This window comes from Capra hircus, chromosome 2, assembly GCF_001704415.2.
Source record: "Capra hircus breed San Clemente chromosome 2, ASM170441v1, whole genome shotgun sequence".
NCBI lineage: Eukaryota > Metazoa > Chordata > Mammalia > Artiodactyla > Bovidae > Capra > Capra hircus.
The window spans coordinates 30,585,030-30,597,321 of NC_030809.1; the positions used below are offsets into that span (position 1 = coordinate 30,585,030).

The 12,292-nt window shown below is 41.6% G+C and overlaps 1 long non-coding RNA gene across 1 annotated transcript; it reads right to left on the bottom strand.

Annotated features, from left to right (window-relative positions):
* Window positions 1,845-10,338, bottom strand: LOC108633366. Its single transcript, XR_001917030.1, has 2 exons — window positions 10,134-10,338; window positions 1,845-2,800 (listed from the first exon to the last, which is right to left on the bottom strand). It is a non-coding gene; the product is annotated as an uncharacterized LOC108633366 (long non-coding RNA).

Here is a 12,292-nt window from a genome sequence, read left to right on the forward strand (position 1 = left end):
GAGCAGCAGAGACAAAAGAGATATATAAAAAGTGTAGCTGACATATTAATGCAAATATTAAAATTTCCTTCCCACGAATGTTGGTTTTCAAACTTATTTTCATGGAAGTAAAGAACATGTTTTGTAGAGCTAAATGACCCAGTACCTTTTAGTGTCATGGTGTGCAAGTTCAAGTTTTCCTTTTGTTTTCACTGTTATTTTAGGAGAAGAAATGGCACAACAAGGATCAATATCGATACTAAACCTCCAAAAGCAGACAACCTGAGAAAGGAGGATAGAAAAAAACTGTCTATACAATATATCCACATTAGCTTTTTCCTTATTTGAAGCTAGAGACACTCTGTCAGAGACTGAGAGAGACAGAGTGAGGAAGTCTGGGAGGTGATGGCAGATGTGTCTGACCTCTGAGTTAAGGCTGGTTGAAAAGTATGGCTTCCTATGATTTGTGCTGCTGTGGGAACTCGCTCCTGGGGCTCTGAGCTCTCCTCTGAGGCACAGGTAGCAGGAAACACCTGCTTTACTTCTCTGCTGAATCTTCCCCTGAGACCATCCTCCCTTCTCTGCAGGGCACAAATAGACAAGCAGGTTTTCCACATGTCCCGATCTTCCTTGAGAGAGGAAGTCTGGAACCATATATTAGTGATACACCTTGATGGCTTCCTTACCATTTACTCTATTCCTTTTTATTCTCTTCTAATTGACTTCTATTATTGCTTCCTCAACCCAGCTTTTTTCCCTCCTTGCACTAATAATATTTTTTCTCCCAGAATAAACTAGGCATAAGAAGTCTATCCATAAAAGTTGATAAACAAGTGTGTATTATGTTCATCAGAATTTATCATTTGGGGTTTGGCCATTCTCCTCTCCATACCAAAAGGGGAAGCAAATGGAATTCCACTTTGGAAAGGCATGAAAAACAGATGCAAATATGCATCACATCAAGATAGCAGCCTTTAAATAGCCTCCCAGCCAGAGGCACTGCACAATTAGCGGCTTCTTAGAGTCACACTTATCCACCCCAGAAAACATCAGCCAAAATACCATCTACATAACTGGACAAAGAATATCAAATTTTTCTTTAAGTAAAAAATTATGAAATCCAAGAAATTTTCATCAGGCTTACAAAGACCTCTGAGGGTTGCCATGTCTAGTTCATTTTCTCCAAAGAGGAAAACATCTATGGCAATGTTTGTAACACTGATTTCTCCTCCTTTCTTCTTTCGTCTATCCTCTAGTGAAAAGAAATCTTGGGTAGAAAAGGGAAAATAGCAGAGAAAGTTTAAAAAGTAATTTTTAAAAATATTTTTTCATAGAAAGGACTCACTGATAACAAATCTCAGTCAATTTAGAAATTTATTTTGCTTTATGAGAAAGGAAGATTGATATCCTGGAAACACAAGTGATCTGAGTCAATAATTTTACTGAGTCACTGGAAAAATCAGAGGTATAACCATGAGAACTTGATGAGTCACTTCCTTTCTCCAGAGAGTTTAATCTGTAAAATGGGAGGGTTAAACTTAAGGATTTCTGAGGTTGCTTCTACCTATGTTTTATAATTTATGTGACAGAACAGAGTGGACTGTCTTCTCTAAATTGTTCTTAGAAATCAAGCAGCAATGGGAAACTTTCACATAAGGAAATAGACAAGGGAATAAAAAAAGAATTCACAAAATAAAAAGGTCAGTGAATGTGTGTAATGGATGTTCAACTGCACTGATGATCAAAGAAATTTAAATTAAAAAGTGATCTCTCATGATTACTTCTGAGCCTGGTCAAAAGGGAAAAGATGAATTTTTCACAATTTATCATAGCATCATTTATCATAGAAGAACACTGGAAAGAGAAACAATGTATATGCTTTATTATGTTATATCCATTTATTGGACAACTATCATCTATTAAAAATGATGATTTGAATCTATACATCTTAACAGCTACCACACAATGTGAAAAAAAAGAGAAAGTTATCAGAAAGGTATAGCATTACTCAAGGAAAATGTATGTATATATGAGTGCAGGTGCACAGGAAAAAATCTGAATGGACAACCTCACAGTATTAACAGTAGTTATTGCATGCTTTTGAAATCATTATATGGTAATTTTCTTTACATGTTTCCATATTGTTGGGATGTTTCACAGTGAATGTATGTCACTTTTATAATCAACAAATTTTATCTCCATTTGGGAATAATATATAGCTAATAAAGTGCTATGAGCATGCTGCACATAGGAGAATATTGTATAAAAACTAGAAATGAGTGCTTTTTAGGCAGCAGATGGAAAGGGAGATTCTAAGCCTGTTCTGTTCATTCAGAGCACCAGAATTTTGGATACAATTATCATCTTGTCCTTTGGGTTTCAGATACTTCTTTTCAAAGTTGTTTATATTTTCTGAGCCTCACTTTCTTCATCTATAAAATAAGGATAGTAATTTTCACCTTGCAAGGTATTTGCAATAATTCAATGAAATAACACCTATATATTGTTTAGACAGAGACCAATGAATATCAGTTATTCAAATTACACAAAATTAATACATTTATACTGTAGCAAACAGAGATTCCTGAACCCCACTGGAATGATGTGTCTATAAGTCACTTGTAATTGTGTGTTAACTACCAAGATCAGTCGTTAATAGGATGTTCCTAAAAGGACAGTGGTGAAAGCTTTGGCCTTGAGTGACTTGACTTCCTTCAATGGAGAGTTTCCTGAATTTTCTAATGTGCAGCCTCCATGTCCTGCTTAGCCAGCTGGCCAGATAGCGATACATATGGAGCTCCAAATATTAGCCAACCTTGACCTAGAGGGGTATGAAGAGGAAACAAAGAAATTCAAATTCTGCCTTCAATATGCTTACAACATAGTGAGGAAACAAGCCAATCTTCACAAAATGCAGTGTGAGAAAACACTATATGTGCAACAAAACATACACACTTAAAAGCTAGAGAAGTTTGCATAATTCACTCTGTAGGTGGAGGTTTCAGAGAAACTGTGGTACCAGAGAAATTTTTAAACAGGAATTTTCTACAAAGAAGATACAGGGAAGGGAATTCCAGGCAGGAAACAGGCAAAGGCACTGGAAGGTCATACCCAGGAGACACCAGGCATTTTCACAAAGAAGGTGGCATGGCCAATACAGAGAATGTGTGCTGGGACTTAGAATGAGACAGAGCTGGAGAAGCCCCAAGGCCGTGGAGGGAGGGGACTCATCAGTCAAGCAGAGGGGTGGAAACTTTATCCTGGGATCCGCAGGACATGACTAAGAAGTTTGAGATAAGAAATTATCCATCTTGATCTCAAATCTGGTGTGGTCACTTCCCAGTGGGATCCACCAAAAGAGGGTAAACACAAAAGCAGGAAGCGCTGGGAGGATTTCGCTGAGGTGCTATTCAGAGATGATGAAGGCTTGAACCAAGGCAGGAAGAGAGGATAGCGAGGGGCTGGTGAGTCCCCGTAACAGAACTAACGTGGAAAATGAGAGGTTCTCTATTAGCTCAACCATTGACTGGCTATTAGATTTGGGCAACAAAGCATTAACATCCCTGAAGCTCTGATATTTCAGCTTTAAAACAAGGGAGTGTAGGGTACGGACTAAGTCAACCTACATAGCTCATCTGGTTATAGAAGTGGGACATTAAGATATGTGAACAGATCATCTTGGCTATTCTAGTGAGGTCCATTAGCTAAAAATGGGGTGGCGGGGGTGGGAAGAAGCAAGAGAGGTGCGGGAGGGACTGAGTTGAGTCTTTGCCAGAGGAGGGAGTGGGGACAAAATGAAGAGAAGTTTCTCTGTCCAGAGAGAAGCACGGGCCAGGTGGTGTTGGAGTCCTTAGTGACCTCACTTTCAATGACCTGAGACTGGAAGGGTCAGGAAGATGAGTTTAAGAACAAGCTGCGAAAATATGATACCACAAGAGAGAGCCGGGAAAGAGCAGTCACCAGCAGAAAACTCTGGCACCTAATCCCTACCAGCAAAACAAGCCAGCTTAGGAGCTGGCAGAGCCCTTACAGGCTGGGCTCAAAGCAAGCAAGCAGGCTGGGACGAAGAGGAGCAAAGAAGGAGTCCTGCTCAGCCAGTAGCATGCACACGGCAGGACTCTTTATTTTTCTCCAGTGCATCCCACACATGTTCCTTGACCTGCCCTCCCAACCCCATCCAGGCTACTCCACCTGCCTAACAACCTGGGCTGGAAATCAGGGGAGAGGTTGGCCATGGGCAGAGAGCTGTATCACTGAATCCTGTGGCACTTATCTGTAGAATGGAGATAATCCACACCCTGCCTCGCTTACAGAGTTTCCTTAAAGAGCAACTGCAGTAATGCAAAAGTGCCTCATAATTAAAAAAAAATACTCTAGGATTTGAAGTATGAGCATCATCATATCAGACCCTAAATAACTTTAATTTAGAGTTCTCTTTAAGGCCAGGATAAGCTAAAATTTTAAAAGGTCAGGATATCTGGTTTTATTTGGATTCCTTACCAATATTCCCTGGATATCTTAGCTGGTACTAGTTTATAAAGTATTACAAAATCTTATTAAAGATTAGAAGAAATTTATAAAATGAGAAATCTACTAACTCAACTAGGAAATAGCCCACACCTGAAATTAATTGCATCTTTACGTATCTTTCTGTTGTCTGGAAAAGTCTGCAGACAAATATGGTTTTGCACAGAGTCCTTTACTTAAAAATAGCAAGCAAGGATTCTGCTCCCAGCCTGGCTGCTCTGTACCCTCTGAACTTTGATTTCCAAGGAGAGGAAATTGGTCTGAAAAATCGCTACCACACACGTGATTCTGAGCATGTACTTCTTTATTGAGTACTTCCACGATTTCTCAGCTATTAGGAACTTATAAGCAGTGGAAGGAGGCCATTAATAGTGTGTACTTGTAGTCTCTACCTCGAATATCTTTGGGTAGTTGAGGCAGTAAAATGTAAATATGCAGATACAGAAACAGAAAATTAACGATAATCTCTTCCATCTCCTACTCCAGGCAGGTATTTGATGTATTTGCATATTATGGCATACACAGATTCAAAGGTGATCTGTGAAGTGGGAAGGAACTGGCAGTGGAGGGGGAGGGTTTGCTTATGCCTTTGACAGAGAGAAAGACACTGAAGTCTCCCAAGATGAGTGATGAGCTAGAATAGAGGCTGAGGTCTCTTGGCCCCCAGTACATATGGATGCTGCGGCATTACTGAAAAGCCCATAGAGTGTTGAAGACAAATGGGCCCATATCAGTGTCTTCCTCTTGCCTGGGTGACTTTCGGTGAGATGCAACCTAATATGCCCATTTCACAGATAAGTCAGTGGGCTTAGGTGGGGTAGTGGTGAGCATTTAAAAAAATTTTTAATTGGAGGATTATTGCTTTACAATATTGTGTTGGTTTCTGCTGTACAATAACGTGAATCAACAGTAACTATTCAGTTCAGTTCAGTTCAATTCAATCACTCAGTCGTGTCCAACTCTTTGTGACCCCATGAATCGCAGCACACCAGGCCTCCCTGTCCATCACCAACTCCCGGAGTTCACTCAAACTCATATGCATCGAGTTGGCGATGCCATCCAGCCATCTCATCCTCTGTCGTCCCCTTCTCCTCCTGCCCCCAAACCCTCCCAGCATCAGGGTCTTTTCCAATGAGTCAACTCTTCGCATGAGGTGGCCAAAGTATTGGAGTTTCAGCTTCAGCATCAGTCCTTCCAATAAACACCCAGGACTGATCTCCTTTAGAATGGACTGGTTGGATCTCCTGGCAGTCCAAGGGACTCTCAAGAGTCTTCTCCAACACCACAGTTCAAAAGCATCTATTCTTCAGTGCTCAGCTTTCTTCACAGTCCAACTCTCACATCCATACATGACCACTGGAAAAACCATAGCCTTGACTAGAAGGACCTTTGTTGGCAAAGTAATATCTCTGCTTTTGAATATGCTATCTAGTTTGGTCATAACTTTCCTCCCAAGGAGTAAGTGTCTTTTAATTTCATGGCTGCAGTCACCATCTGCAGTGATTTTGGAGCCCAAAACAATAAACTCTGATACTGTTTCCACTGCCTCCCCATCTATTTCCCATGAAGTGATAGGACCAGATCCCATGATCTTACTTTCCTGAATGTTGAGCTTTAAGCTAACTTTTTCACTCTTCTCTTTCACTTTCATCAAGAGGCTTTTTAGATCTTCTTCACTTTCGGCCATATGGGTGGTGTCATCTGCATATCTGAGGTTATTGAGATTTCTCCCTGCAATCTTGATTCCAGCTTGTGCTTCTTCCAGTCCAGCATTTCTCATGATGTACTCTGCATGTAAGTTAAATAAGCAGGGTGACAATATACAGCCTTGATGTACTCCTTTTCCTATTTGGAACCAGTCAGTTGTTCCATGTCCAGCTCCAACTGGTGCTTCCTGACCTGCAAATAGGTTTCTCAAGAGACAGGTCACGTGGTCTGGTATTCCCATCTCTTTCAGAATTTTCCACAGTTTATTGTGATCCACACAGTCAAAGGCTTTGGCATAGTCAATAAAGCAGAAAAAGATGTTTTTCCAAAACTCTTCCTTTTTCGATGATCCAGTGGATGTTGGCAATTTGATCTCTGATTCCTCTGCCTTTTCTAAAACCAGCTTGAACATCTGGAATTTCACAGTTCACATATAGGTGAAGCCTGGCTTGGAGAATTTTGAACATTACTTTACTAGCATGTGAGATGAGTGAAATTGTTATATATATATATATATATATATATCCCAGCCCCCTTGAGTCACCCTCTGACCGCCCACCCCATCCTACCCCTCTAGGTCATTGCAAGCACCAGGCTGGGCTCCCTGCGTTATATATCGGCTTCCTACTAGCTGTCCGTTTTACTCATGGTAGTATATGCATGTCGATGCTACTTTCTCAATTAGTCCCACCCTCTCCTTCCCCCACTGTGTCCACAAGTCTGTTCTCTGAGCCTGTGTCTCCATCCTTTCTCTGCAAAAAGGTTCATCAGTGTGGTGAGGATTCTGAAGAGAGATCGTGCCTGTGAAGCGTCTCACATGGTGCCTGGCACACTGTAGATGGAGGGAAGACAGCTGACAGGTGTCAGCTCCTTCTGCAACCTCAGGACAAGGGGCTACAGCCTGCTGGGGAGAGGCAGCTCAAGCACACCCTGGCAGGCTTTGCCCTGCTCCCCTTTCAGTCAGGTGTATGTCCTGGGCCTACTGGTCTGGAGTCCAGAAGTCTGTCACTGGTGCTTCCAGCAAGCCCAGGCTGCCTGGGAAGCTCTCAATCTGAGGTGGCAATGACGCAGCTAACTTGATCCTGAGGATGGCCAGGGAAGGCAAGATGCAGGGCCTAGCTCTTTGAAAGGAATGGAATTGAGCCTGGGGAACACAGCCCCCTCTTTGGGGCCCTGAAACAGCCTTGAGCTCACTGTTCTGCAGCCTCTAGCTCTTCTGGTGCAGAAGGAAGGGAGAAGGAGTGCCGCACTCCGCACCTCGTCACCTCTGAGGTGAAGCATTGTCAGGGCACCTCTAAATCAATGTGCATTCTCCTGGATGCCTGATCAACCAGCCAGCATTTATTGAGTACCTACTGAATGCACATATTTTGCTAAATCTCCCAGGAGTTTATAAGTATATGAGAAAAACAACAACAACAACAACAACAACAAAGGATACTTAGGTACATTGGAATTGAATCTTGGCTCCATTATTTACTAATAGTATGACTTGGGATAATCCATATAACTTCTACGGGCTTCCCTGGTGGCTCAGATGGTAAAGAATCTGCCTGCAATGCCAGAGACCTGGGTTCGATCCCTGGGTTGGGAAGATCCCCTGGAGGAGGGCATAGCAACCCACTCTAGCATTCTTGCCTGTAGAATGCCCATGGATAGAGGAGTATGATGAGTTACAGTCCATAGGGTTGCAAAGAGTCAGACATGACTGAGTGACTATGCACAGCACATGCAACCTCTATGGGGCTTCTCTGGTGGCGCTAGTGGTAAAGAACCCACCTGCTAATAAAGAGATGTTAGAGAAGTGGGTTCAAGCCCTGGATTGGGAAGATCCCCTGGAGGAGGCCATAAAAACCCACTCCAGTATGCTTGCCTAGAGAATCCCATGGTCAGAGGAAACTGGTGGACTAGAGTCCATAGTGTCACAAAGAGACAGGACTGAAGCAATTTAGCAAGCATGCATGCATTTAACCTCCATGAGCTTTAGTTTCTTAGTTAACAAAATGGGAATAATAATTTCTGCTTTGCAAGATTAATATGAGTACTTATCATATTTAGGGCATAAGAGGAATTGAATAAATTATAATTATAGTTGCAATTATTACTGTTAATATGTGATACAATCAAAGTCTAGCTACAGGCTAAAATGTGTAGGTAACTCAAGGGAGAGAAATTATTAGAAGAAAGAAAATATTGGTGTGAAGTAATTGCAGCAATTGGTACAGTAATCACTGGGAGAGTTCTTCTCAGATGATGTGTGATTAAACTAAGATTTGAGATTTGGAGTAGATTTGGATTGGTGGAAGGAGAGAGGGAACTTTCTGAAAGGACAGAAGAAGCAAAGTCACAGAGGTAGAAATACAAAGAATATGTACAAAAGGCAGAATGGCGCTGGAGCAGGGCTGAAGTTGGAACATAGTGGGGTTGATAGAAAGGAGGGACAAGGTAGAGAATGTTCGTGAACATAGTGTGAGGTCAAGGCCTGAAGCTATAAGCAAGCAGACAAGAGAGGTAATGAAAACAATTTCAGGTCTGAGGGCAGAAGAAGGATGGATTGGAGCAAAGACACATGGCAGAATGGAAACCAATGAAAAGTCTGCTGGCTTCCCTGGTGGCTCAGATAGTAATAAACTAGGCAAATGATAATAAAGTCACAGGTGGCAGGGAGATGGAATGAGTCTTGCTGTTCAGTCACCAAGTCATGTCCAACTCTTCATTACCTTTGGACAGCAGCATGCCAGGCTTTCCTGTCCCTGACCATCTCCCAGAGTTTGCCCAAGTTCATGTCCACTGAATTGATGATGCCATCCAACCACCTCATCCTCTATATCCTCTTCTCCTTCTGCCTTCTACTTTCCTAGCATCAGGGTCTTTTCCAGTGAGTCAGCTGTTCACATCCAGTGGCCAAAGTGTTGGAGCTTGAGCTTGAGCTTCAGCATCAGTCCTTTCAAAGAGTATTCAAGGTTGATTTCCTTTAAGATTGACTGGTTTGATATCCTTGCTTTCCAAGGGATTCTTAAGGGTCTTCTCCAGCACCACAGTTCAAAAGCATCAATTCTTCAATGCTCTGCCTTCTTTATTGTCCAGCTCTCACATCCATACATGATAGCTATATGACAGCTTTCTTCTCACCATCGCAACTGCCTGACCAAGTGTTTGTGGTTCCACCTTTCTTCTTAATGGGCTTCTTGTACTCTGAGTTACCCCACTTGCTGGGCAGGAGTCAGAGTGGGGGTGGGGGAGATGTCAACTCAGAGTAATTTGCATTTTAAAAAATATTTATTTGGCTCTGTCCAGTGGGTCTTAACTGCAGCACTTGGTATCTTCATTATATCATACAGGATCTCTCATTGTGGCATGCAGGCTCCCTGGTTGTGGTGAGTTGGCTCCAGAGCACTGGAGCTCAGTAGTTGCAGTATTTTGGGCTTAGTTGCCCTGTGGCTTGTGGGATCTGAGTTCCCCGACCAGGAATCCAACCTACACCCTCTGCACTGCAAGGTAGATTCTTAACCACTGGACCACTAGGGAAGTTTCCAGAGTAAGTTGTACCTAAGTCTATCAAGGCCTTGAAGCATAGATGAACCATACTCCTGCTAGAAAAATCACTTATTACCTTAAAAAAAAAAATATATATATATATATGGAGTGCCACAAACATATCAGGTATGGAGAAAGCATTGGGAATAAGTAAATTGCCTGCCCCTGTTGAGTTACTTTTAAGTTCAGGAGAGACTAGAAACAAAGCAGTTAGATGGAATCTGTTAGATGGTAGCAAGAGATTTCAAGACAGGTAAAGCAGGTAAGAGGTGTAAAGTGTGCTGGAACAGATAGCTCTTATTATTATTTTATATAAGCTGATGAATGACCTTGATAATACTGAGATTTTACAATTGATTCTTAAAAATATTGAGGATACTTACCTTGAGGTTATCTGGGGAAACATGTTCCTTAGAGAAGGAGAAGGACCTGAAGCAATGAGGTCAAGGTAGCCAGAATACAGGGACCTGAAAAAGAGGGTAGTAGGAGCTGTGGTCAGAGGAGGAAGAGTGGGTAAGAGGTCTTTGGGAGGATTTTGGCTTTTGGTCTGAGTGAAATGGAGAGTCATTGGAGAAATCTGAGTCAAGACCTGATATGATCTGAACCATGTTTTTAAAGGTTGTTGTAATGAGACTTGACAACAGGGGAGCACGTGGAGTAATATGCCTCATCTCTTTGAAATCAGTTAAGTATCAGGATAACAAAAACTATTCATTGACTACTGACAGTGTGCCAGACTTTATGTTAAGAACTTTTTAAACAAGTCTCGGTGAAAACATCAACAAATCCTTGAAGAAAGGTTATTCTTCCAGGTTACAATTGAGGAAACAGGCTTAGAGGGGGTAAAATATTTACCCGCAATAGCATAGCCAGTAAGTGACAACAGGATGATCTGATTCCAAAGTTTATTCCCTGTCCAGTGTCGTATACAATGTCTGGTTTTACTTTGCACTCAAATTTGAAATCACCCAGATTCAACCAGAATTTGAATGGGCCCCACAGAGGCCTCTGATAAAAGGTGTCTAATCATCAGCTAGGAGTTTTCATAAAATACTTGAGAACTTTTTCAGATGATGAGTAGGCAAAGAGAAGCCCTTATTCCAGTTAATTGTTTACCGGAACCATGCAGGGAGTTGATGATTGAACCTGCCTCTTGAGAGCCATCGTATAATGGAAAAAGCATTAGGGTGTATGCATGTAAACACAGGCAGCCTAAGCTACAGCTGAAGCCCAGCAACGGGTCAGTGAGCTTTTTTTTTTTTTTTTTTTTGGTTGCACAATAGTCTTAGTTGTGGCATGCAGGATCTTTAGTTGTGGCATGTGGGATCCAGCTCCCCAGCCAGGGACTGAACCCGGGCTCCCTGCACTGGGAGCGCAGAGTCCTTGCCACTGGACCACCAGGGAAATCCCTGGATCAGTAATCTGCATCAAGCAGAGAGCTGTTTACTGTCTAGTATAATCCAGAGTACCAGTACTAATCAGCGTAGACTGGTATCATCATGGTAGCCCTACGAACAGACTGGACAAACGAGAGATTCATTAAGTGGAAAAAAATCTCTTGTTTTCATTTTACATTGAATGGATTAGTGGTAGCCATTTGGTAATCAATTCAGTTGGAAAAATTAGCTGTTGGAGTGAGGTCACATTTGGTATAAGAGTTAAGAAATTTAGTTGTGAAATGTTTGCCATTATATGGGGAAAAAATGTATAAAGTAAAACCAGCATAGAAAACCCTCTGGGAAGTTTCTACATTGGAGACCAGTGTGTCATCTCTCAATAAACCCAACACAGTTTGCATTTAAATGTGCATATAATGGAAACATGATCATTCCCAAAGGAACAGATGCTTGGGCATGTCTTAACTAAAGGATGGACCTAGAGTCTATCATAAGGAGTGAAATAAGTCAGAAAGAGAAACATGATCATGGTATACTAACAAATCTATTTGCAGGCAGGAATAGAGATGCAGATGTAGAGAACACACATATGGGCATGGGGGCAGAAGAGGATGAATTAGAAGATTAGGATTGGCATAAATACACAACCATGTGTAAAATAAATAGCTAGTGGGAACCTGCTGTATAGCACAAGGAGCTTACCTCAGTGCTCTGTGATACCTAGGGGCTGAGATGTGAGGGGAAGGTGGAATGGAAGGTAGATATAGATAAGAAAGTGTATATGTGTATACATATAGTTGATTCACTTCATTACACAACACAAACTAACACAACATTGTAAAGCAACTTTACCCCAAATAAAAAAATAAACTCTTGCCACGCTAAATCAAAAAAAAATTTTTTAAGGACACCTCTAGTTGTAAATGACACATAATTCAATTGCTTTTATTACTTATTCTCTATCTTGAATCTCTGGGAAGCTATGTCAGAGTTTTTGCAAATCACTGTTATCCACTGGAAATCACTGCTATCCACTGGACCATTTCTCCCAATTGGTTCTTTAAAGCAACAGTTTAATTCTCCTCCTATGAGACTAGATTTCTTGCTACTCTTCCTCACTCTGGGTGAAAACAATCAGGATTTTT